This window comes from Eschrichtius robustus, chromosome 7, assembly GCF_028021215.1.
Source record: "Eschrichtius robustus isolate mEscRob2 chromosome 7, mEscRob2.pri, whole genome shotgun sequence".
Taxonomy (NCBI): Eukaryota; Metazoa; Chordata; class Mammalia; order Artiodactyla; family Eschrichtiidae; genus Eschrichtius; species Eschrichtius robustus.
The window spans coordinates 98,179,588-98,207,389 of NC_090830.1; positions in this window are offsets into that span (position 1 = coordinate 98,179,588).

The following is a 27,802-nucleotide window of genomic DNA, read 5'->3' on the forward strand; positions in this document are numbered from 1 at the left end:
GTATCTTCAATTCATTCCAATTCAACAAATAACAAATTCAACAAATGAAACAATGTGTTGTTACACACTGATAGATTAGGTGAAGATATAGGAGAGCTGTTCTTTGGACCACATCAGTGCTAAATGGGATCTCTGGTTGTTTACCACAAGACTGTACTTGGCATTACACGTGAAAAAGACACTGATAAACTAAATTGAGTCAGAGGGTTAGAAACAGGAAGGTAAATGTTCTGGAAACTATAGCAAAGATGAATAGATGCAATAGCTGAGGATGTTTAACATGCAGAGGAAAATATTTACATGGAGCTTTTTAAAAATAATTCGAGGGGCTCCCTGGTGGTGCAGTGGTTAAGAATCCGCCTGCCAATGCAAGGGACACGGGTTCGAGCCCTGGTCTGGGAAGATCCCACATGCCGCGGAGCAACTAAGCCCGTGCGCCACAATTACTGAGCTTGCACTCTAGAGCCCGTGAGCCACAACTGCTGAGCCCACGTGCCACAACTACTGAAGCCCGCTCGCCTAGAGCCCATGCTCCGCAACAAGAGAAGCCACCACAATGAGAAGCCCACGCAACGCAACTAGAGAAAGCCCGCACGCAGCAACGAAAACCCAACGCAGCCAAAAATAAAATTAATTAATTAAAAAAATAATTCGAATGTATGTTACACTGATGAATGAAAATACTTAATTTTTGTTCTTCCAAATTGCATAAACAGGCTAGTTGAAATTTACAATAAGGCTGATTTTGGTTCAATATAAGAATGAATTTATAACAATTATAAATGTTCAACAACATATTTTCTGCTTCAAAATGTATCATGCCCTTTGCTCGACAGTAGCTTTCAATATTCAAAATGCGCATGCCTTGCGACAAATAATTTCTATTTCAAGGAATTCATCCTCAAGTTATAACACACATATTTTCAAAGATATCTGTACCAATATACTGTTTGAAGCATTATTTATAAAACCATCCAAATAAATTATTTTTAAAAATCCATACATGGTAGGCAGCAGTTACAAAGGATAAGGAAGATCTATATCTTCCTGGTTTTTTTTACTATTAAGTGAAAAATGATTATAGAACACTGTGCCAAGTTTGATCTCATTTGTGTAAAACTAAAAGGATTCTTGTGTGTATTTTATATTATCATATGTGTATGCTTACATATGCATAGAAAATTCTCTAATATGCATTAGAATCATAGTAATTTCTCTAGACAAACTGGGAAACCCAGAAGAATTATTTTTCTCTTTACATCTTTATTACCATTTTCATTTTTTAAAGCCATGAATGCAAATTATTTTTTAAAAATCCTAATTTAAAAGTCAACTCATTTGTTATTAAGTGTTACCTAATTACCTGATTATTAGATATTATTATACCCTATCATCTATGTTATTTATATTATATTATACCATACCTGTTATATATAATTATTACATCTAATATAATTATTATACAATCATTAATTCCTATCAAAGACAAACTATTTCAGAGAATCTGTTTTGCCATCAGGACTAGAATCTTAGTTCTGCAACGGTCTAGATGTAAACTTAGCCTGGAAACTTAACATCTCTGAGCCAAAAACTTATTTCCTGTGATGTAAGGAGAGCTTATGAATTGGAAACGAGGCTTAAAAGAGATACAACTAAGAAAGAATTATCTATTTTACTTAATTCTTGTAATATGAATTTATTAATGTCTACTAAGCTTGAGCAGGCTTACTATAACAGAATGGAGTATACCCTGGAGACAATGAAGAATTTTTTTTAATTCTCCAAGCTTCCCCCTTCAAGACTTTGAATTTGATCATTACCTTAAAAATATAATAAATTATTTAAATTTCCTTACAATTGAATATAGACTTTCCTTATTATCTTTCTTTTAGTTTGCCAAGCAGTTTCAAACTTTAATGTGAATAAAAATTACTATATAGAGATGTATACTCAATATTATGTATGCTGTACTATATGGGGAATTTTTCATAGGCAATTTCAACAAGACATAATTTTCCTTTATATGCTAATTTTAGATTTTATTACATATATATAAGTTGTGGGTTGAATTGTCGTCCCCAAAAGATATGTCTGCCCAAAACCTCAGAATGCAACCTAATTTGGAATAAGGGTCTTTGCAGTGTAATTAAGTTTAGGGTCTCGAAATAAGATCATTTTGGATTAGGGTAGGTCCTAAATTCAATAAGTCTCCTTGTAAGAGACAGAAGAGGAAAGACACAAAGACACAGAGAAGAAGGCCACGTGAAGATGGAGGTAAAGACTGGGAATATGACACCACAAATCAAGAATGTCAGGCACCACCAGAACCTGGAAGGAGAAAAAAAGGATTCTTCCCTAAAGTCTTCAGAGGGAGTGAACCCTGCTGACACCTTGATTTCAGACTTCTGGCTTCCAGAACTGTGAGAGAATAACTTTCTGTTAAGTCACCAAGTTTGTGTAATTTGTTACAATAGCCCTAAGAAACTCATACAATATACGTATGTAACGACCATATCATTTGTTGTCCTAAATGGGTCACTTTGGGGAATTAAAGGGGGCACAAGCATTAATGATACTAAGACAATAAGAGATAAATAGCACTGCTTTTGGGGACACACGATCACCTAGCTCATAAAACATGAGGCTGCATTGTAATGTATGTAAAAGGGTTAGCAGAATATACCTCTGATATAATATGTCCTCAATAAGAAATAACTTATTATAATTATCTTATATATAATTACAGTATAGAAAGAACTGGAGCCCTGGAAGTGTAGACTATCTGACTAGGGTTATAGGATGGAGGCTGGGCAAAGGAGAGACAGAAAACGGGGATGGGGAGGAAGGAAAATTATTGGCCACCAGAAGGTCTCTGTCACACTAGTAGTCAGACAATCGTTAAGAATTCTGATTACCACAGCTGCTCCTGGCTCTCGTGCATCCACTGATACACCTTATACACTGAGAAAGCTGTTTTACCCCTAAATTCTTGCTAAGGTTCAAGTTCTACCACAGCTGAATGACTTAGAAAATCTATCCCAATCCACTATTGAGTTCTAAAAGTATTATTGCTATTGATTTTTTAAAAGTAGGTGGGAAAATACTGATAGATGTGAGACTAGATTCCTGGAAGAAATTATTTTTATCCAACCATCGGACATAAAGGTCTTAGTCTGAGAACTAAAAGAGATCTTGTCCTGACCAGTCAAATTCTCTTTTTAAAGAAACTGAGACCAAGCAACATTATATCTGCCAGATAAAATGATATCCAGAACAGTAGTAATAATACTTAATTTTGATGTCAACATATTTGGGCAGATTTTGTCCTTATTTTGGTTTGTCCATATTATGTGTACCTAGGAAATCATGGATGTGTATTAAAGTATTTCATCTTTCCTTATTATCAAAATTGTTCATAAATAATATAGAAGCACTTATTCCATTGCTTTCAAGATATCAAATTATTGATCAGTACAACGAGTCTACACACATATATGAATACAGAGAGTGAACAGCCCTCTAAATTTCTGACTTTAGGACAAGATATTAAAAATGTATTTTTTAAATAATCAGAAATGTATTTAGTGCTTACCATATGCCAGTTATGTGAAGTACTTTCCATATATTAACTCATTATACAGTCATTATGCAGATATTATGTTTCCATTTTACAGATGAGAAAACTGAAGCTAAAGGATATTACATAATTTGTCCTGGAGCCCACATTCTTAACTAGGCATTGTACTAGAAATTCAAATTCCTACCCTCAAGAATGTCTATTTCATGAACTTGAAGAAGGACTATAGGAAAGTCACCTCATTCTTCTAAGTACCTTCCAGACAAGAATTTTGCTGAAGTATTTTCCATCTGTAAAAATTACAAATCCAAAATTCATAACAGCCAGGTAGATATATTCAAACCCTTCTATAACTAATGAATATCTATTTTCCCCTTTTAGAATTTAATGCAGAAGAGTCAAGAAGGGTGAGACTCTGTTGAGTGTACTAATGATTTAATCCAGTTTTTAGTGTATTTCTTCATAGAAGAACTGATTCTTATGCTCCTTACACATGACTCATTTCAATGGGCAGATAATTAAGGTGTCATGCTACATACCAGTCAGTCTTCAGACCAATGTAAAAATAAGAATTGAGATCTAATATTTATTTCAGCTCTTTTGATTGGTCACAAATTAATTTATTTTCCCAGATGGAGTAGGAAAAGTGGTTGAAAACACATGTTTTTTTAATACAATTCAGTCCTTTGGCAAGAAGTTATTGTATTTGTTAGTCTACATCACATAAACCTTTCTACAATGTTTGCGATCTTATAGATAGCCCAGCTTCGACCACTCTAAGAATTAATTCTCCTATTTTATTATAATGCCTTTGTTTCCAGGAAGAATTAGAGGTTTTTTATAAGACATAGAGTAAGACTGTTAAATATAAATTAAAATTTAGAATGTTCTTAAATAAACCAAAAGCAATTTTCTAGGCTAATATAAGTACTGTGGGCATTATATTTAGCTCTGAACATCCAGTCATGATGATGAAATAAGAAGTATAATATCTAGGAAAATATCACAATTAATCAAGTGATTAGAGGTAAGCAACTTATCCCAGGGTCATTTTTCGAGGGACATTTGTACAACATAATAACCATAAGCTTTACAGTATCTTTAACAATGAATTTATAACTAATGCATACTTTATATTACCATTTCTTACAGTGCAACTATAACTGTCACGTTGTTTTTTGAATACTTTATAGGGAAAAAGCATAGAGTTTGGGTTGAAGCACCTCTTTGCTAACATATATTTATGAAGATAAAATCACACAGGTATGAAGGCACTTTGAAAATGATAGTAGTTATTACCATTGGAATACAATCCTGAATTTCCTTCCTTCATATAGTTCAGTTATGTAAAAATATCACTTAGAGGTTTTAGCTCATGATGGGAGTGCATAGTTTTTCACATTTTAATATCTTTCTCCCCAAGGTAAGAAAAGGTTATTTTCTTTATTTGTGAATAGCTATATATTTCTTTCCTTGAATTGTACAAGAGAAGAAAGGAGTAACAATTATTATTTCAGACCAAGAAGAGTTAAAGGAATGAACTCTTTGGAATGGTAACTGAATCCTCGAGGTCCTGAACTTGCCAAACAGCTGGGATGATTCATAAAAATTCTCAGTAGAAAGAATGAGTTGATTCTGGAAACTTTGAGTGATATTTTGATCAAAGGTAATGGAATACATTAAACAAGAGCATTTCCTTTTTAGTTACTGGTTCTTTGATTATGGTTTTTCTGTGTTTTAGAAAATGTGAAGACTATTACAAAATGTTGTACTAACAATCTTACATGAAATTCCTGCCTTTATTCACTCTGTCCAGATTTTAAAATTGGAATCTGTAGACATAATTATATGCATGTTTTGCTTTAAATAGGCAAATACACAAATTTAAAGGTCATGGATTTGAAATAGATCCCATTAGGCAAAGAAATGTGTCATGAGTATATGAACAATAAACATCAACAATTTGGGCTGGTCTTAATAGAATTTAAATATTAAATTAAAATTAAATATTAAATGGTTTCCTAAATTATTAGCCACAGTAGATTAAATGTCAACCTTGAGAATGAGGAAGAGACTACTGACGCATAATTACGGGTTTCTCATGGTCTAAATATCCCTCTATTTCCTTCAGAATGCTATCAGTCTTATCCGCCCTCCACTATGCTTAAAACCACTTATCAGCAGGTAATGCGAGACAGGGAGGCGACAGGAGGAGAGAAAGGAAAGGCGGCAGATACAGACTCCAAAACTCATTCCAATTTAAGACCCATATATTCTATCTAAAAGTACAGGACAGTAAACAACTGAAAGACTGCCTAAACTATTTCATAGAACTAAAGTTATACTGGCATGCAGTTAAAGACGTTTGCTTATTTTTGTTGGTACATTTAAGTACAATTTAATATTTTCAGCATGTTCCCTTTTTACTATATTACTAAGCTATTTAACAATTTCAGACAATGTTAGTGTCTTGGAACCTAATACAGTACTTGGTAAATAATACAAACAACAATAGCAAAAGCAACCACAACAACATTTATTGAAATTATTCCATGTGTTCAGCCCTGTTCTAAGCAATTTTACATATAATAACAGTTAGTAGTCATAATTACACAATGAGGTAGGTATAGTTAGTATCACCATTTTACAGGTGAAAAAAACCCCACAAAACTGAGGTTAAGAGAACTTAAGCTTGCGATCACAAGGCTAATTAGCAGAGTAGCCACGATTTGAACACAGCAGTCTAGCTTCGAAGTCCGTGCTCTTAGGTAATCAACATATAATAAATCTAAGCAAAACATAAACTGTTTAGAAGATCATGTTACTTGCCCAATTCACATTCTAAACATGGGCAAACTCCATCACTTGTATTAGTAGTAATTAATTCATTGACCATTTACCATGGGCTAGGCATTAGGCTATGTAATTTATATAAATATTCTCCCTGTTTTATATTCAGAGAAACTGGGATACAGAAAGTTTAAATTATTTAATATAAGCCACACAGTTGGTGAATTGAATATATAAGCATTCAAAGGTGATCATTTCTGCTTTTCCAGTACTGTCTCCCCTGGTGTGTAATTATGAAGCAACACTTAGAACTTAAGTTGGTAACTGGTAACAGTTTAGTGATAATTGGAAACAGGTAATTTTGAAGTTAATTGTAGTTAATACATGCTTTATCATATGGTTATTATACTCATTTTTTAATAACTGAAAAGGGCAGTTACTCTTACCCAGTCTGAATCCCTCCACATCACTGCCAATTAACTTTAGCCAAACTTCAACAATCCTTCATGCAGAAAGGAAGTACAAAGGGGAAGAAGAGACCATTTCCTATTTTACTTAACAGCATTAAGTTCAAAAGTAAAATAAAAATTAGTCTTGGAATAAGATCAGAAAAGAGACTGATCAATACTCGGCCTGACTTGTGGATTTTTGTTAACTTCAGCCAGAGAGAACATGTGTAAACAGTTGTCAGCTCTGTGGCCAACATTGCTACTTTGTTGCGTTTTTGAGATTCAAAATTGTCTCTTCCTATTACTGTGTTTTCTGTAGACTATATATCTCCGCCACCAGGTGGAGATAAAGAGTCACAATTGCTTGTCTGTCCTAAGCAAGTGTTTTCAGGATTGTAGCAGAATTAAATATGCCTCAGCTACTGGCATTTAAATATGAGGATTTATGATATGAGTTGAAAAGAAAGGTTAGCAAGAGCAAAGCAAGATTCAAGGGTGAAGCTGCCAGTTGATGCAAGATAGTGCCTCATTCCAGAAGGGTGCTTGGGGCATAAGCAAAGCTACAAGGCAGGCTCAATGCTATGTTAGGACCGTTGTTTCTGGAATCAGATTACCTGGGAATTGACTTTAGCTTGCTCCCTCCAACCTGTGCATTTTGAAGCAAATTTCTTCTAACATCTGAGCACCTGTTTTCTCAACTGTAAGATGGAGGAAATAATTACTCTCATCTTACAGGGCTATTGTGAGAATTTAAAAAGATACTCTAGGTAAATTACAGTGGTTTTGAAAGTATAGTTCCCTGGACGGATAGCATCAGCCTCAACTGGGAACTGCAAATTTTGAGCTTTACTCCAGATCTACTGAATCAGAAGCTGTGAAGGTGGAACCCAGTAACCAGTGCTTTAACAAGCCTGCCAGGTTTTTCTGATGGACACCAAGTTTGAAAGCAACTCATTTAGAAGATAATAAACCATGAAAAAATGGAAGCAAACAAAATTCCTATTCTAATAATGGGAAGAAGGTAGGAAATACTAAAACTAAACAGCTATAAGGGGCATAGGAATTGTCCAAGGCATACCAGTTCCCAGATCTGCTTATCAGTGAAGCTGATTCAAGGTAAACGAGAGCAAATTTGATCCTAACAATTGGAAATGAGTTACCAGCACATAAGCCTGGAGAACACATTTTATTCCTAACCTGGTGGATTTGAAGCTGCTGACCCATTATCCAATCAGCTGTGGTTTGGGGAGTGAGGGTCACATGTTAGAAACATACTCACCTAAGTCTAACTATCCTTCAGGAAAAAACTGGACATAATAATGTCCCAGGTAATGAAGCTCTGGTGGGAAGGCATCCTACATATATTTAGTTTAGTCATTCTGAGGGTTCCTTTTATCTAGGTTAAGTAGAATTAATTTCTTCTCAAAATTTCAATATCATCCTTCCACCTCAAAAACATATTTTTCCTGCTCAATGTCCTCTTAAAATATGACATAGTACTCCAAAATACTAAGCCCTTAGAACACATTGATTATATCCTCATTCTATCACCCTGTATCTGCTAGTTGATGGTGTTAATTACATTTTCTCTGGCTGTCCTGCTTCCCTGATTATAAGGCCCCTGAAGCCCCAGGATCTGTCAGTTTGTCTTGATCCCTCATATTTGTTATAGGACTCTAATCTACATTCGTGTTTTAAAAAAATGTCTGAGAAAGTTATCGTACATCATGATCTATATGTATATTTAAACTTATACAAATAAAAACATACATTTTCAACCCTCAGATCACTATAATTAGCCCAAATTTCACTGGATCACCTAACATTTTATATTTTTATTTCTGCTTGTTGACTCTAAAATAATATCTAAAAGAAGTAACTAGCGATTTTATCATACATCTAAACAATATCCAAACACATCTTAGGTTTAGGTTTAACGTGTGGATCTGTGCCATCCCTCTCATATTAAAGCAATGTTCTAGCTCATAAAAATGTCGAAAATTAATGTATATTCTAGAATTAAAAGTAATGTGTACAATTCACAAAATTATTCTTGTAGGACAATGAATTAAACATTTTAAGGGCTACACATCACCTCTTTTGAACTTAGGTATAAAGTATAACATTTGGAAGTGAGTATTTTTATAACAGGGCCTTCTAGAAAGTGCACATATTTGCCAGCCTAATTATTAACACATTCCTGCCCTCTTTACTTGGCATCAGAATGATTTGCTGAGGGCCACAATACTGTGTTATATTTATGAGTCACGTGTTAAAGTGAAAACAGTTGCAGAGCATTCAAAGGGAAAACCTCTATTAATTCCCTTGAAACTTTACTAGAACCACTTGAGTCAAGGAACTTTTGTATCTCACCTCAAAAAAATAAAGAAATGTAAGCTTATCAACCCCCACTGCCTCACAATTGGATTGAAATAGCAAGATTGGTGAAAAGAATCCAAGCTAACTCAGGAACACGGTCTTTCTATAGATATATTGGCAATTGAAGTAGACAAGATAACTAATAATAGGGATTCCAAAATGTATAATTTTTTAAATTATTTGGTCTTTCTATAACTTTCAGGCTGGTAAAACTCATCCTACATATCTTATAATTTCATAATTTTAGCCTTAATGTCAAGAACCAAAGGCAAACAACAAAAAACATTCATTATAAGAGCTTTCTTTTGTAACTAATCTGGATCACTCTTGCTGAAGTCAACTCATGTCCTTTTGTTCTTTCACAGCATTACACACACACACACACACACACACACACACACACAGGATCCTTGTTTAAAAACTTCCTTGATTTAGATGGCTTGTGAGTGAATTTTTTTTATGTTATACTTTTCAGGATCTTTCAAATTTTCTAAAATAAACACAGTAATATTGAAAACATTTTAAATTATTCTCATTCTTCTCTTTCTACAAGCTGATTCTTCCCCAATTATTTCTTTATTTTTCAACATAACTCATCTTCACTACTATTCTTTGAACTCTCTCCAAATTTAACACACACCTGTATAAACCACCTGAATATAATTTTGAGATAACATCCAGTATTAGTTGACATCTCTGTAATGATTTCACTGTTTTAAATCAAAGAAGTCAAATAGCCAATGTTGCTGTCTATTTTAATCTAGTCATCAAGAGAAGAATTGCACCAAATATACCAATATGTTGTTTCTCTGAGGAGATGTTGGTTTAAGGAAGCTACACAGTTTTTCTTTACATTTTATTATCACTTTCTTCTAATAAAAAAGCTCATTGATTTTGATTTGAACATTTAAATTTGAAATGCCACTTTAAAAGAAAGTAGGAGGTTTGTGTTAATGCCAAGGGATTGAGGCTCCAATCTGGATACACCAGACAGCCAAGTTCAACCTCAACGAGACACCAGGGATCTGTGAAAACCCCTAACATAATGAGTTACTCAATCATCCTTTTAAAGTAAACACACATTTTTGTGTAAGCCCATATTGAAATGTGAAATTGGAATAATAAATACAGAAGAACATATACATGAATATAGGTATCCCCAGTTCGGATAAAAGCTGTGTTCTGGAAAGAGCATTAGTGTGTGGAAAGAACCTGTTACATTATGACCACATCTAAATGGCCAAATTGGACTTTTGGTAGACTTGATAATTAAGAGCTATGGAAGATTCTTCAGCTAATAAAAGGCATATGTGTTCCTCAAGTTTTCAGTTCTATAACACTTCTACAAGGAAAGGAAAAGATTTCATTTCAAGAGGAGAACTGCTTTTTGAGAAAGTTGCTTTTGGCCTCTGGATGGGTAATTTGCAGGTAGAATCTTGGCTACTTGTTCTTCTTGGACCATCATGGGTTGCCACCAAGTGGCCAATGATGATGAGAGTCTATCTGGGACCAGGAATTTTGCTGCCTCATGCTGGTATTTTCAGAAGTTTACAATATCTCCATTCATTTTCACTTAAGGACAGAAGGCTGTCTGGAAAAACTCACTGATGAAGCTCACTCCCTTATTTTAGCATCTGCTCAACTGGACCATCTCAGCTGCCTTTATGGCAAATTAGTGAGCTCATGCATTTGTTTGGAAGTTCTTTTTAAATTGTGTGTGGCTCTCACTGCTGGCAGTTTCCCTTGCTCTCACCAAATATTTTCCTCTTTGGGATTGTTTCCACCTTGCTTTGGGCCTGTTTTGATCCTAGGAGTATCTCTTTTTGTTGCTGCCCAATTTTTCACTGGAACCCTCAGCAGTAGCAATAAGATGAGTTCTAGATTTTCTTCTAATTTCTGTCCTATTCCTATCAAGTGTATCTTACCATTCCACAACAGCATGCTAAGCCTTTAGATCCCTGACGTCTTGGGAATCAATTTTTCATTTTTTACATTTTCTCTAAAACCTTGCTGCTCTTCAGAGAGTGGTCTATGATCCAACAGTATGTGCATCAACCAGGAGCAGAATGCAGACCCCATGTTAGACCTACAAAATCAGAATCTGCATTTTAACAAGACCCCAGGTGATATACATGTATGCATAATACATTATGAGAAGCACTGCTCTATGATGTCACTGATATGTGGCAATATCTTCTTAAATGCCCTAGTGATGCAGAATCTCCACTTTATTATTAAGCAGGTCATTTTATCTTTGGGCAGCTTCCATCATAAGAAAGATCCTTCTTACACTGAAATTAAGTTTACATCTCCATGAATTTTATTTGTAGGTCTAAGTTCTACACACTTGGGCCAGACCAAAATTTAATCTTTGGTTTATAAGACATTCTTTCAAATATGTTAAGATAAGTATCATCCCCACTTAGTTTTTTTTCTATTTCAGAGTAGGTACATTCACTTATTTGCTTCAATAGTTACTCAAATCATATAATTTCAAGTTTCTTCTCCTCTGAACACATTCCAGTTTGACTCCACCCCCAAAAGGAACCTCCCTAAGTTTTGAGAATTTCGTGGTCTAGTATTCAGGGACTAGATGATTGGTACAACCTCATATTGGTAAGAATGAGGGATAGAATTTCCTTTCCAATATTCTGACTGCCACACTATTTTCATCAAAATCCTGACCACTAGAATTGTTTGGCATGCCATATGTTGGAAATTTCTTATCTATCTGATATAAACCTATGGGTTTACTTTTTTGAAGGACTTTTAAAATATATTCAAACATTGAAATAACCTAATAAATTTACCTAACCTTTTTTGTCTTTTAAAAAATATTTGTTAGGCCCACTGCCTTGTATGGAAGTGATGAGATTTTTTTCCTTTCTCTCAATAAAAGCATTTGCTAATGGAGTATGATTTGAATTCTCTGAAGCTGCATCAAACAAAAGAAAACCATTAAGTAGACTCAAGGAGGAATAAGGGCATAGAATTGGAAGAGGCAAATCTTAAAAATAGAAGGCTATGTTCTCACAGGGGAAAGTGCAATCACAAACTCTATGATGACATTTAGCCCCTTGGAAATAAGAGTGTTCTCTAGCGTTCCAGCACTTAGACATCAATTCATGGTGGTCCCAAGCTATGTTTTTGTTCTGGCACATTAAACAGAATGAAGACATATGTCTAAATTTAAGACATCCTTTTAGGGCTCTGTGCACGAGAGCCAGCTGAGAAATTTGAACTATTTCAAAGCACTAGAAAAGGAATTGTAGACACATCCTTTGTTTGGGCATATATTTTTAATTATCCTGCCTTTTAATATTCTTCTCCATTTGAGGATAATCAGACAAAATGGATCCTGCTGGGCATTGTCATGCTTAATAAAAGTAAGACTGAACATCTGCAAATATGGCGACACTGTGGCGCGTACAATGCGCCAGCGACTGAGCTGCATTCTGATGTAATTATAACACCACATGTTGCTGTGATAATGTAATTCCCTGTTTACATTAGTTCTAGCACTCAGAATAAACTCTTCTTGCGTTAGGTGCTAAGCAATTTCAACCAGGGTAGGCACATAGAATAACGAAGGAAGAAATGTATTAAATGCAGGATGTAGATAATGGCAAGGGAAGGCAGATAAAAGCCTGCAGACTATCATGTTTGAGTCTGCAGGCCAGGGATCAACTCCCTGGGTTTAATTCCAGCTTCTTCTGTTGCTAGCTGTGTGACCCTGAGCAAGTCCTCAGCCTCTGTGAAATGGAGATAATAATCATACTTTTCTCATAAGATTATAGTAAGAATTAAATGTATTAATATATGTAACCATTTCTCTTCTTCCTCCTCCTCTTTCTCCCCTTTCTTATTTTCCTTTCTCTTAATTTTTTTTTTTTTTTTGGCTTTTCTAAAAAGCTTCTATTTTATATTGGGGTATAGTTGACTTACAATGTTGTGTTAGTTTCTGGTGTACAGCAAAGTGACTCAGTTATACATATACATACATCCATTCTTTTTCAGGTTCTTTTCCCGTATAGGTTTTTACAGAATATTGAGTAGAGTGCTCTGTGCTATACAGTGGGTCCCTGTTGATTATCTATTATATATATAGTAATGTGTATATGTTAATCCCAACCTCCTAAGTCATCCCTCCCCCCCTTTCCCCTTTGGTAATCATAAGTCTGTTTTCGAAGTCTGTGGGTCTCTTTCTATTTGGTAAATAAGTTCATTTTGTATCATTTTTTAGATTCCACATATAAGTGATACCATATGATATTTGTCTTTCTCTGTCTTACTTAGTATGATAATCTCTAAGTCCATCCATGTTGCTGCAATTGGCATTATTTCATTCTTTTTTATGGCTGAGTATATATGTACCACATCTTCTTTTTTTTTTATTTTAAGGTTTGCATTTTTTTTTAATTTATTTATTTATGGTTGTGTTGGGTCTTCGTTTCTGTGCGAGGGCCCTCTCCAGCTGCGGCAAGTGGGGGCCACTCTTCATCGCGGTGCACGGGCCTTCTCACTATCGCGGCCTCTCTCGTTGCGGAGCACAGGCTCCAGATGCGCAGGCTCAGCAATTATGGCTCACGGGCCCAGCCGCTCCGCGGCATGTGGTATCCTCCCAGACCAGGGCTCGAACCCGTGTCCCCTGCATTGGCAGGCAGACTCTCAACCACTGCGCCACCAGGGAAGCCCACCACATCTTCTTAATGGACTTTTAGGTTGCTTTCATGTCTTGGCTATTGTAAATAGTGCTGCAATGAACAATGGGGTGCACGTATCTTTTCGAAGTAGGGTTTTCTCCAGATATATGCCCTGGTGTGGGATTAACTGACCATAGGTGCATGGGTTTATTTCTGGGCTTTCTATCCTGTTCCATTGATCTATATTTCTGTTTTTGTGCCAGTACCATATGTTTTGATGACTGTAGCTTTGTAGTACAGTCTGAAGTCAGGGAGCCTGATTCCTCCAGCTGCATTTTTCTTTCTCAGGATTACTTTGATTATTTGGGGTCTTTTATGTTTCCATAAAAATTTTAAGAGCTTTTGTTCTAGTTCTGTGAAAAATGCCATTGGTAATTTGATAGGGATCGCACTGAATCTGTAGATTGCCTTGGGTAGTACAGTCATTTTGAAAATATTGATTCTTCCAATCCAAGAGCATGGTATATATATATTGCCTTTCTTCTTTCCTTCATCAAAAAGCCATTAGCAAAGCCCAAATGAAGTAGGTAGTCCAGAGTTGTCAGGCCTCACTGACAGTTGGAGCCAGTGTGCAAAGAGGGTGGCAGCCAGGTGGTGTCATAAAACTGGCTACATTTAGGCACTTGAGGTAATGAGAGCTGGACTCTTCACTGTCAAAGAAGGGAGGTACAAGTGTGGAGGGGGAAGCTAGAATGAGCCCTGTGATGTTGCATTGGAGTTGAGGTATCAACAGAAACTCATCATTTTATAGATAATATATAGAAATAAATATAGACATAAATTCGTGTGCTATGGTCTGAATGTTTGTGTCCCCCAAAGTTAATATGTTGAAACCTAACCCACAATGAGATGGTCCTAGGAAGTGTGGCCTTCGAGAGATGCTTAGGTCATGAGAGTGGAGCCCTCATGAATGGCATTAGTGCCCTTATAAAAGAGACCCTACAGAGCTCCCTAGCCACTTTTACTATGTGAGGATACAATGAGAAGTCTGGGACCAGGAAGATGGCTCTCACCTGACCATGATGGCACTCTGATCTTAGACTTCCAGCCTCCAGCATTATAAGAAATAAATTTCTGTTGTTTATAAGCCATCCAGTCTCTGGTATTTTGTTAGGAATAAGTGTGTGTGTGTGTGTGTGTGTGTGTGTGTGTATACACACACACACACACGCATCTATTTCCTAGTTCAGTACCCTAAAAGAGCCTGGGGAAGGAAATATTACAATAGCAATGAGCATACCTAGTGCTAAGATCTTGGTTTCCAAACACCATTCTCCATTGAAAGGAACCAGGGCTCCTTACAGAAATGGCTGATTCTAGGTCTGGGTTAGGAAATGAACAGAATGAGCCTAGAATTTCTTGTTATGCCAGATAGTAAGGAAATAAAGAATGATGAGGACTTGTCAAAAGAATAGAGAAACTAGCTTAAAGGGGATCAACTAGTCAAATCTAGGACAATTTTTGATCATCAAAATGAATCATAATAGTAGTAAATTATAAACATTGAATAAAATAGGAACCCATGGGTCTACAGGGATATAAATAAATAAACGAATGAATAAATGAATGAATGAGAAAGCTCTTCCTTATAGAAAGCCAACTAAATAAATATAGAAGAAATTATGCATGGAAAACCACCATTTGGCAACCATCAGAATAACAATTCAGAAAAGAAATATTAATGATGTTATAACTAATGGGTGAACATGAGTTGAGCAATGGGATTTTTATATGGTCTCTAAGTATCCTCCCGCAAAAGATTTATTAATTACAAAGGGAGGAAAGTGACTTTACAGTGGAGAAACCTGGCATCATTTTAATCAAGTGATCAAAGTTAACACCACTAGTAACATTATGTGCTACTCAAAAGGATGCAGGCAGAACACAACCCTAACTTGAGGGATGTTCTGCAAAATGAAGGGTCCATAATCTTTAAGAGCTTCAAGGTCATGAAAGTGAAGGAAAGACTGAGGAACTGTTCAGGTTGAAAGAAACTGGAGAGAAAAGACTAGTGGATACAAAGTGTAATTCCTGGATTGAATTATTTGCTCGGATATTAGTAGGATAACTGGTGAAATCTGAATGAGGTCTCTGAGCAAAGGGTATGTGAGAGTTCTTTGTTCTCTTTTGCAACTTTTCTGCAGGTTTGAAACTGATTCAAAATAAAATATTTAATTTTTAAAATGTAGGAAAAACAAGCTGTGTCAAGTACCTGGCACATAGTAAGGGCCCAATAAAACTTAGTTATTGTTTTTCTAATGGCTGTACTATGAAATTTTTTTTGTTATAGTTGTTTTCATTTTCATTCTTCCTAGCTAAGAATTCCCCCAAACAACAGCAAGACTAGAATTTTAAACCTGCAAAAATTTTAACATCCACACCAAGATTTACCAATGCCATTCAGATTTCTTAGGTATGGCCTCATGGGTTAAAGGAACTCAAGCATCTACTTCAGCAGATACTCTAAAAATTCTCCATATATCCAGATTCATGTGTGTGTGTGTATATATAGATAGATATCTATATATATATAGAACTAAAAAGGAAGTGAAAAAGAAAAGATATGAGAATAAATGCAAAGGATTATACTGGTTTCTCCCAAATGAAAACCAGCCTCAGAATTATAAAGTCGCATTTCATACAGTTCCTTTTTGGAACAAATGACTAGTCCTTCTTTTTCAAGTTGGAGGCTTTCACCTATAAATCTCATCTTTTTTCTCTGCTTTGTTTCAACACAACTGCAATGGTTCCAGGCACCACAAATGCACATATCACCCCAAAACCTATGGGATGCAGCAAAAGCAGTTCTAAGAGGGAAGTTTATAGCTATACAAGCCTACCTAAAGAAACAAGAAAAATCTCAAGTAAACAATCTAACCTTACACCTAAAGAAACTAGAGAAAGAAGAACAAACAAAACCCAAAGTTAGCAGAAGGAAAGAAATCATAAAGATCAGAGCAGAAATAAATGAAATAGAAACAAAGAAACCAATAGCAAAGATCAATAAAACTAAAAGTTGGTTCTTTGAGAAGATAAACAAAATTGATAAGCCATTAGCCAGACTCATCAAGAAAAAGAGGGAGAGGACTCAAATCAATAAAATCAGAAATGAAAAAGGAGAAGTTACAACAGACACCGCAGAAATACAAAGCATCCTAAGAGACTACTACAAGCAACTTTATGCCAATAAAATGGACAACCTGGAAGAAATGGACAAATTCTTAGAAAGGTATAACCTTCCAAGACTGAACCAGGAAGAAACAGAAAATATGAACAGACCAATCACAAGTAATGAAATTGAAACTGTGATTAAAAATCTTCCAACAAACAAAAGTCCAGGACCAGATGGCTTCACAGGTGAATTCTATCAAACATTTAGAGAAGAGCTAACACCCATCCTTCTCAAACTCTTCCAAAAAATGGCAGAGGAAGGAACACTCCCAAACTCATTCTATGAGGCCACCATCACCCTGATACCAAAACCAGACAAAGACACTACAAAAAAAGAAAATTACAGACCAATATCACTGATGAATATAGATGCAAAAATCCTCAACAAAATACTAGCAAACAGAATCCAACAACACGTTAAAAGGATCATACACCACGATCAAGTGGGATTTATCCCAGGGATGCAAGGATTCTTCAATATACGCAAATCAATCAATGTGATACACCATATTAACAAATTGAAGAATAAAAACCATATGATCATCTCAATAGATGCAGAAAAAGCTTTTGACAAAATTCAACACCCATTTCTGATAAAAACTCTCCAGAAAGTGGGCATAGAGGGAACCTACCTCAACATAATAAAGGCCATATAGGACAAACCCACAGCAAACATCATTCTCAATGGTGAAAAACTGAAAGCATTTCCTCTAAGATCAGGAACGAGACAAGGATGTCCACTCTCACCACTATTATTCAACATAGTTCTGGAAGTCCTAGCCACGGCAATCAGAGAAGAAAAAGAAATAAAAGGAATACAAATTGGAAAAGAAGAAGTAAAACTGTCACTGTTTGCGGATGACATGATACTACACATAGAGAATCCTAAAACTGCCATCAGAAAACTGCTAGAGCTAATTAATGAATATGGTAAAGTTGCAGGATACAAAATTAATGCACAGAAATCTCTTGCATTCCTATACACTAATGATGAAAAATCTGAAAGAGAAATTATGGAAACACTCCCATTTACCATTGCAACAAAAAGAATAAAATACCTAGGAATAAACCTACCTAGGGAGACAAAAGACCTGTATGCAGAAAACTATAAGACACTGATGAAAGAAATTAAAGATGATACCAACAGATGGAGAGATATACCATGTTCTTGGATTGGAAGAAGCAACATTGTGAAAATGAGTATACTACCCAAAGCAATCTACAGATTCAATGCAATCCCTATCAAATTACCAATGGCATTTTTTACGGAGCTAGAACAAATCATCTTAAAATTTGTATGGAGACACAAAAGACCCCGAATAGCCAAAGCAGTCTTGAGGGAAAAAAATGGAGCTGGAGGAATCAGACTCCCTGACTTCAGACTATACTACAAAGCTACAGTAATCAAGACAATATGGTACTGGCACAAAAACAGAAACATAGATCAATGGAACAAGATAGAAAGCCCAGAGATTAACCCACGCACCTATGGTCAACTAATCTATGACAAAGGAGGCAAAGATATACAATGGAGAAAAGACAGTCTCTTCAATAAGTGGTGCTGGGAAAACTGGACAGCTACATGTAAAAGAATGAAATTAGAATACTCCCTAACACCATACACAAAAATAAACTCAAAATGGATTAGAGACCTAAATATAAGACTGGACACTATAAAACTCTTAGAGGAAAACATAGGAAGAACACTCTTTGACATAAATCACAGCAAGATCTTTTTTGATCCACCTCCTAGAGTAATGGAAATAAAAACAAAAATAAACAAGTGGGACCTAATGAAACTTCAAAGCTTTTGCACAGCAAAGGAAACCATAAACAAGACGAAAAGACAACCCTCAGAATGGGAGAAAATACTTGCAAATGAATCAACGGACAAAGGATTAATCTCCAAAATATATAAACAGCACATTCAGCTCAATATTAAAGAAACAAACACCCCAATCCAAAAATGGGCAGAAGACCTAAATAGACATTTCTCCAAAGAAGACATACAGACAGCCACGAAGCACATGAAAAGATGCTCAACATCACTAATTATTAGAGAAATGCAAATCAAAACTACAATGAGGTATCACCTCACTCCTGTTAGAATGGGCATCATCAGAAAATCTACAAACAACAAATGCTGGAGAGGGTGTGGAGAAAAGGGAACCCTCTTGCACTGTTGGTGGGAATGTAAATTGATACAGCCACTATGGAGAACAATATGGAGGTTCCTTAAAAAACTAAAAATAGAATTACCATATGACCCAGCAATCCCACTACTGGGCATATACCCAGAGAAAACTGTAATTCAAAAAGACACACGCACCCGAATGTTCATTGCAGCACTATTTACAATAGCCAGGTCATGGAAGCAACCTAAATGCCCATCAACAGACGAATGGATAAAGAAGTTGTGGTACATATATACAATGGAATATTACTCAGCCATAAAAAGGAACGAAATTGAGTCATTTGTTGAGACGTGGATGGATCTAGAGACTGTCATACAGAGTGAAGTAAGTCAGAAAGAGAAAAACAAATATCGTATATTAATGCATGTATGTGGAACCTAGAAAAATGGTACAGATGAGCCAGTTTGCAGGGCAGAAGTTGAGACACAGATGTAGAGAATGGACATATGGACACCAAGGGGGGAAAACTGCGGTGGGGTGGGGATGGTGGTGTGCTGAATTGGGCGATTGGGATTGACATGTATACACTGATGTGTATAAAATTGATGCCTAATAAGAACCTGCAGTATAAAAAAACAAACAAAACAACTAATACTAAACTTTCATTGGGTTATTTGTATGGAAATATGTTAATATAAATGTTTCAGACATTACATGAAATTTCTAAAAATCTTATATTTGTATTTGTATGGAAATATGTATGGAAATATGTTAATATAAATGTTTCAGACATTAAAAAAAAATGCACATATCACTACCAGCAAAGAAGGGAGCTATTTCCTCATATGAGGGTCTTTTAATTAAGAAAAAAACTTTCCCAGAAGGTAGAAGGGAGACTTTCTCTCAGATCCAATTAGTTAGTATTAGGTCAAGAAGGTTTTTAAACCAATCACTAGTAAAGGGAATAAGGCCATGATTGAATTAAATTTATGATCAATTCCTTGAGGCCAGGAAGTAGAGTTTATCTCTTTCCCTGGGTACAGTGTAAACACCAAAACATAATCAGGATTTTTCCAGAAAGGGGGAGTAGAGGGTGGCGACATGGCTACTGAATAAGCAACTTGCAGGGTCTGACATACTAGAGATAGGAAAAAATATAACAAGAAGGGAAGAAAAAAGACCTACAAAAACAAACCCAAAACAATTAAGAAAGTGGCAATAGGAACATATATATTGATAATTATCTTAATGTAAATGGAATAAATGCTCTAACCAAAAGACACAGACTGGTTGAAATGATACAAAAACAAGACCCGTATATACACTGTCTACAAGAGACCCACTTCAGACCTGGGGACACATACAGACTGAAAGTGAAGGGATGGAAAAAGATATTCCATGCAAATGGAAATCAAAAGAAAGCTGGAGTAGCAATACTCATATCAGACAAAATAGACTTTAAAATAAAACTGTTATAAGAGACAAGGAAGGACACTACATAATGATCAAGACATCAATCTAAGAAGAAGATACAACAATTGTAAGTATATACGCACCCAACATAGGAGCGCCTCAATATATAAGGCAAATGCTAACAGCCATAGAAGGGGAAATCAACAGTAACACAATAAGAGTGGGGGACTCTAATACCCCACTTATGCCAAGGGACAGATCATCCAGACAGAAAATTAATAAGGAAACACAAACCTTAAATGACACATTAGACCAGCTAAACTTAATTGATATTTACAGGACATTCCATCTGAAAGCAGCAGAATACACTTTCTTCTCAAGTGCACAGGGAACATTCTCCAGCATAGATCACATCTTGGGTCACAAATCAAGCCTTGCTAAATTTAAGAAAATTGAAGTCATATCAAGATCCTTTCTGACCACAATGCTATGAGATTAGAAATCAATTATAGGAAAAAAAAAACTGTAAAAAACATAAACACATGGAGGCTAAATAATATGTTACTAAATAACCAATGGATCACTGAAGAAATCAAAGAGGAAATAAAAAATAATATAATCTGGCCATTCATGAATCACAAACTTCATTAAAACAAAAGTATTCATATAAGCTTCTTGATTTCTAATACATAAATGTCATTAATTCTAAAAATGCACATTTTTTTGATATTTAAACATCTCTGAAATTGAGTCTACCTTTAAGGTATTTTATAGTTTAATTGGCAACTCTCTTCTTTCTTTGTGGTCCATAAACTAATGGTGCATCTTATATTTGATGGAGTGTTAGATTAGGTAGTATGTAGTAAGCCAGTAATAGTTACCTTATTCACTGTTGGCAAACATTACCTCACTTAATCATTGTAATAGCCCTATGAGGTAAGCACTATTATTATCCCTATTTGCCAAGAAGGATTCACTGGAAGAAGGCACAAGCCATAGAAAGGAAAGGAGGGCAAATGATGGAGCCTCAGTTGTGCTTAGGGTGGGGCCTTAATTCTTAGTAGCTCCATTTTTTCAGATCACTCATAATTTACTTCACATAGGACTTTCCTCAATACAGCAATTCTAGTTTCACTGGATCTGTGTTTGTATTGCATAAAGTCTTTCCCTAAGCTGATTCTCTTGGTTGCCTAATGCTAATCTGTGGACCAGACCCTACCTCCAGAGGTTCTGACTCAGCACAGCTGGAAATTTGTATTTTATCACTATGGGGTTTACTAGCATAACTTGATACATGCAGAGGAGAGTAAGCCATGTTAAAGAAACATTCTACAACAGATACTGTCCCATTGGTCTGCACATTCTGGAAAACTAGAATTTTTGTTAATATCTTTTAACTACACAGTAATATATGCTTATCATAGATAGTGTGGAAAATCACACAGGCAATAAAAAATTATTTCTAATAAGCCCAGCGCTCAATGATATCCACATCATTCATGAACATTTTCCAGGCCATAAGTAAGTTTTATTAAAAATATATTCCACTGAGCAAATGTAGCATGATTTACTTGACCATGGGAGATCTTTAGAGGTTTTTTTCCCTCCAATGTTTTATATTAATTTCAACAATATCACAAGCATACTTATAGTTAAATATTGAGCATATCCATGAGGATAAATTCTCAGGTTCAATAATGTGAAAAATTTTAAAGTTAGGAGACTATTGCCAAATTGCCATTTAGAGGCAATTTAAAATCTGAGTTCTTTAAATCAAAACTTTATGAAAACAACACAATGATTTTTTGAGAACTGACCTCATACTGTCACATGAAAACCACGCGGGATATTTGGCATGAAGATCAAGATGCTTTACTACTAAGGAGCAGCATGATAGTCCATGACATGGTCATTTGATTTTGCTGGGTGATAGTTTGAAAAGCACACCCTACAAAGCAAGTAGGCAAGACTTAGTCAGTGCTCAGCACCTGGTCCTCAAAAAAATTTTTTTTTATCACCCATTCTTCCATTTATAAAAATTCCATGGCTTAACAAAATGAACGATAGAACTATAATGAAAACTGAAAATGTAATTTGTGTATGGTAAAATGGTATGTGATTCTTTAATGTGATTCAGGGAAAAGCCGAGAGCTTGTACAGATATTTTTCTACTTGAAAATGTGGGTATTCTTGAAGGTTTTGGCACAAATTCCACATAAGCATCAATGATGTGCTGCTCATCTAACTTACTGTATAATTACCTAACATTTATATTTAGCAAAGTATAATATGTAGTGGGTGCTGATAAGAATATCTAATTTTATCCTTCTAAGAAAGCATAAAGACTACCCAGATGTGACTAAAAGGAAGGAGTCTATTTGGATCTAATCTTCTCTCATTCTTTCATTGTCCCTTTCCTGTAGTTCCCTTCTTGCCTTTCCTCTGTGTGTCCCACGCGAATCTTTCTCCACCCTGGCTGGGTGCTGTTCATGTCATTGTATTAGGGCTCTTACTACTATTTACAGATTTTTATAGTCTATTTACAATTGCAAGTTCTTAAGTACCAAAATATTGGTAGCAATGTTTTTAAGACAGGTCTGTTGTTAATCGTTTGGGGCTCCAAGAATAATTTTCACGTGGTTTGCTGGGTCCTTCAGCTTTGCTCTCTAATATAAGTTTCTGTGTGTTGTTAAATTAGTTTTGCTTCTTTATTACTATTTGTTTGGGATCTGAGTTGAAAATAGTACACCATTAGGCAGAAATATGGGCACCATGATATATCCTATTGACACAAATAAACCTTTCTTTAAAACATTATATTATGTCCCATATAAGCAACAAAATGATCAAATATCATTTACCATAGCCATCTCTACACATTCGTTCCTTCAAATAGTATCTACCACAATACCGCACTGTTATTAATTTTGTACAGTTGAGAAATACACTGAAATGGAAAAAAATCAACAAAAAACAGCCATATATATTTTTTCAACTTTTCTATACTTTTGTATAATATCCCAAATTTTAATACTTTTCATAGGAACAGAGTTTTAATACCAGTCATCTAACTGGTAAAACAGGTGCTCACAAAATTTTTACTGACACATAAAGATTGCTTTAGAGTCAACTATAATTTTTAGTGATGTTGTCCTATTACAGAGATAGTGACCTTATTAATGACTGACCACCAGTGACTTAGAGGGTAGAATTCTTAGGCTAAGGCTCATGTTTTAAAATTTTACTTGTTTTCAACTTTCTCACAAAGAAATGGCTTAATATGGATGAGACATTTTCATATAGAGATCACTCTATTGCTCTAATCTTTATCGTCCTTTTTACCAATGTATGTGGTCAACCACACGGGGGCGGGGGGGGGCAGGGTATGCAGAGGACTCAGACAAAAACAATGTGTATATTACAATGTCTCATGGAAAATGAACATAGTAATTCTTTTTTTGAAAGAGAACATAAAACTTATTTTAGACTCACTACTTATGGATTACTGTTTATTTTCATGACATAGTTATTTTAAAAATTTGTTTATTGATTTTAAATGAAAACCATAACAGTATCCTCTCCCTCTAGGCTTCCTTTCTTTATTTCTTGTCCTTCCCTCTCACCCATACTCCCACATTATATTTTAAGGTTAATTGAGTCAGAACATTTGCATTTGGTATTAAGGTGCATAAACCAAGGCTGCCCCATTGCTCGGCCAGGTAAGGAAAATCCTTTTATCCAAGTACTGTATTTAACCAGCTCTTAAAGGGATTTTATTTATTTGGTAGGAACCAAAGCTGGTGAACGAATCTGAGGGTCAATTTGGGGCACTGCAGCACCAAAAAATATAGACACGCTTCTTTCTGCTTTTTAACTCTTCAAACTGGAAATAAGAAAATCGTTTTTAGGCTGCAGATATTGAGTCAGAAAACATTTCCATTGATCTAAAACTGCATTAAGAGATGAAGCCCAAGTAATATTCCCTTTTCCCATAATGTGTCTTACGCACATTTCACGTTCTTAACCTGAGAAAGATGTGAACAAACAAGCTCTCACCATTTATTCCCACTCTAAATTATCCACTGACTTCAAAGCCGGCTGGGAAAAAATACAAGCAAAGAGGATATTGTGCTTTTTCCAACCATACAATGGTAAATCAGAAAAAGACATTCTGTGGAGTTCTTACAGGACTTATTAACTAAATAGTGTTTATCTTCCTTTCCTGGCTAACCCGCTCAGAACGAGTAATGAGCTCAGAGGAAATAAAGCAAAGACTGAGCCCTTTCCAATCCTTCCAGCTGCCCTGCTGCACACCAGTTCTTTGAATGTTTTCTTAATTTTGTGTTTGTTTGACCTAAGCACTCCCAACTGAACTGAGCAAGGGCTTCCAGGAGATGGTTTGGGACAGGCAAAGCAGGTTTCTTTGTTTCCCATGTGCTATTGTTAAGGTTCTCAGAGACATACGTCAATCAACCCATTGCCTCAATTAAACATGTAGTTTTCAAGTTAGAAGAGCCTTCTTTTCAGAGTCTTCAGTCTGTTGCTGGCCAGAAAAGGTAGATGTTTAGGGAAAAGTATTTACTGTTAGACCTCTGTGGCCTTAATTTGGTTCCCCACTGCTTATAATCTCTACCTTCTCTTCTGCGGCCACTCAGTGAAGGAACGCTGCCATTCTAATTCTAAGGATAGTAGAGAGGCCCAAAGGATGTATTATTTACCACCACCAGCTAAGCCATTTTAGATCAGGCAGTGAGGATCAAGTGTATTACCACTTACTGAGAATCACATCGTAAGTTTTTATTGTTAGGAATTCTTTTAATTTCTGGTAAAAATAATATCAAAGATTAACAACTCTTTCATAAAAAACCTTAATACTTCTACTTATCGTGGAGAATCACAATGTGTAATATGAAACTTCTGTAACTCTCAACAAATAAAAGGTGGGGATTAGGGAAGAAACAGATGAAGGAGGATGGCTGAAGTTGAGGAACAACAAATGACAAACAGCATGAGTTGCCAATTTTTCCACAAAAAGACAATATGTAAATGGGAAAAAGTCAGGAAATCACCTCTCATCTTTGATGTTCCCTGATTTTTTCCAAGACCTTCTCACCCCAACAGCCGTTTAAACAGCCAATGAAGAAACTGAATTGTACTCCCTGGAGGGCATTGTATCCACTTCTACTACCTAGCCATGTAAAACCATTCCTAACACAAACTGATTAGTTCTTCAGAACTAAAAATTGATTTTCACTGATTGCTTTCATGTAGAGAAATAGCCTAACTTTGAGAAAGCTCTTATGTTGGTTATAGTTGTTAAAGTCATTTATTTCAAATACTGTTGATGTTTATAAGTCATTATTTTCCTTGCTTAGATTTACATAGGAGTCATGAGATAACATATATTAAATTAAAGCCATTTTTAATATTGTGGCATATTAGGAATTATGCATATTTGAAAGTTCTTCTCAAGTGACATTGTAAACACAGCTAAATTATTATCATTTTCTTCATGTAGAAATGAAGTCTGAATATTAAAAAAGTTCCATTTTCTTAACAAAATTAAGCATAAAAAGTTCAAGTTTAATTAACTTTTTCCATACATAGGTCTCCCCAGCTTGGATCTTGCCCCAGAAAAGAGAAAAAAGCTATATAAAAACCTTAAGCATTAAGATATTTTACAGTAAATAAGAAAGAGTATAATGTTAATAGCAGCTTTCTCTAAGGGGTAAAGTGATAGATTTTTAAAATAATTTTCTTTATTTTCCATACTTTCTACAGTAAGCATGTACAACTTCTATCATGCAAAATAACCAGTTTTTAAAAGGAAAAGTTTCCTTTCTGCCTTAATACAGAAGGAGGTAAAGGGAACAAAAATGAAAGCTATAACAATAATTCTAGCAGAAACATTACAAACTTTACAATTTAGATGCATATAGTGACATGTTAAGAGACTGAAGAAGATAGTTTCCTGTATTACCAATCTTAAGAGTGATGAAACTAAGGCTCAAACTAAGTAAATTGCTCAAGGTCGCAAAGTGAATAAATGGCTGAACTTGAATTGGAATACAAACTGTCAGCTCTTAGACTCTTACAAGTGCACTCTCCATCACTTTATCATGGGTCACTATAGAGGATGCCATCATATCCTTATGTCAGCCCTGGAATTGCTTATCCATACATGCTGCAGCTAATAATAATAATGAACATTCATATATCCATACTAGGTGCCAAACTCTGCTCTATGTACTTTATAAATATTAATTCATATAATCCTCACAGCAACCCTATGGATTAGATACCATTCTTACCATTCTATTTTACAGATAAGAAAACTGGGGATGTATAACTTGGGCCAAGATTACACAGCTAGTGATAAAACTGGGACACAGGCTAACTGGCTTCAGAGTCTGTGTACCTAACCACCACATTAAATGGTGTGCCGACTTGCCTTTATTAGGTATGTTAACAGGAGAGGATTGATCTCCTTTGGTGCTAGGTAAGCCTCAAGGCAAAATATAGAAAATAGTGTATAAAATGTGAAAGGAGCATCATTATTTTTCCAAGAAATTGCTTTGCCTATATACTTCCTGATCATTAGGGTCCAACTTGGACAAATTCACTTCCACACTGAGCCTCAGTCAATGCTCAGCTCATTTTATGGAGAAGAAAACTGAGGTCCATAGGAAACACTGATGGTAGAGGTAAGAATATACTACTCAGCAGACTTTTATCCAAAGACAGTTTCGTTGAACTCCACCATTGTTTGCGGGTTAAACTGTGGCCTGTGACATTTCAGGGAGCAAATACAAAATGCGCCACTTGTACTGTAGTGAAACTTTCCATTACAAGGAAGTTGATTCCAGCAGGAATAAGGCTGCCTAGAAGCAAAGGCTTACTATAAAAACACAAAAAAACAAACAAAACCAATCGGGAACATGACTTCTTCGTTGCACACATGCATTACATCTGGGCTGCTACACAATATAGGCCACTGACAAAGTCTGTGTTTAGACAGAGAGAGTTACTCTAGGCATAAGAAGACAGACAGACAGAAATAGATTTTTCTTTTCTTAACTGTACTAAAATATACATAACTTAAATTTAGCATCTTAACCTTTTCTAAGTGTACAATTCAGTGGCATTAGTGTATTCACATTGTTGTGCAACCATCACCATCATCAA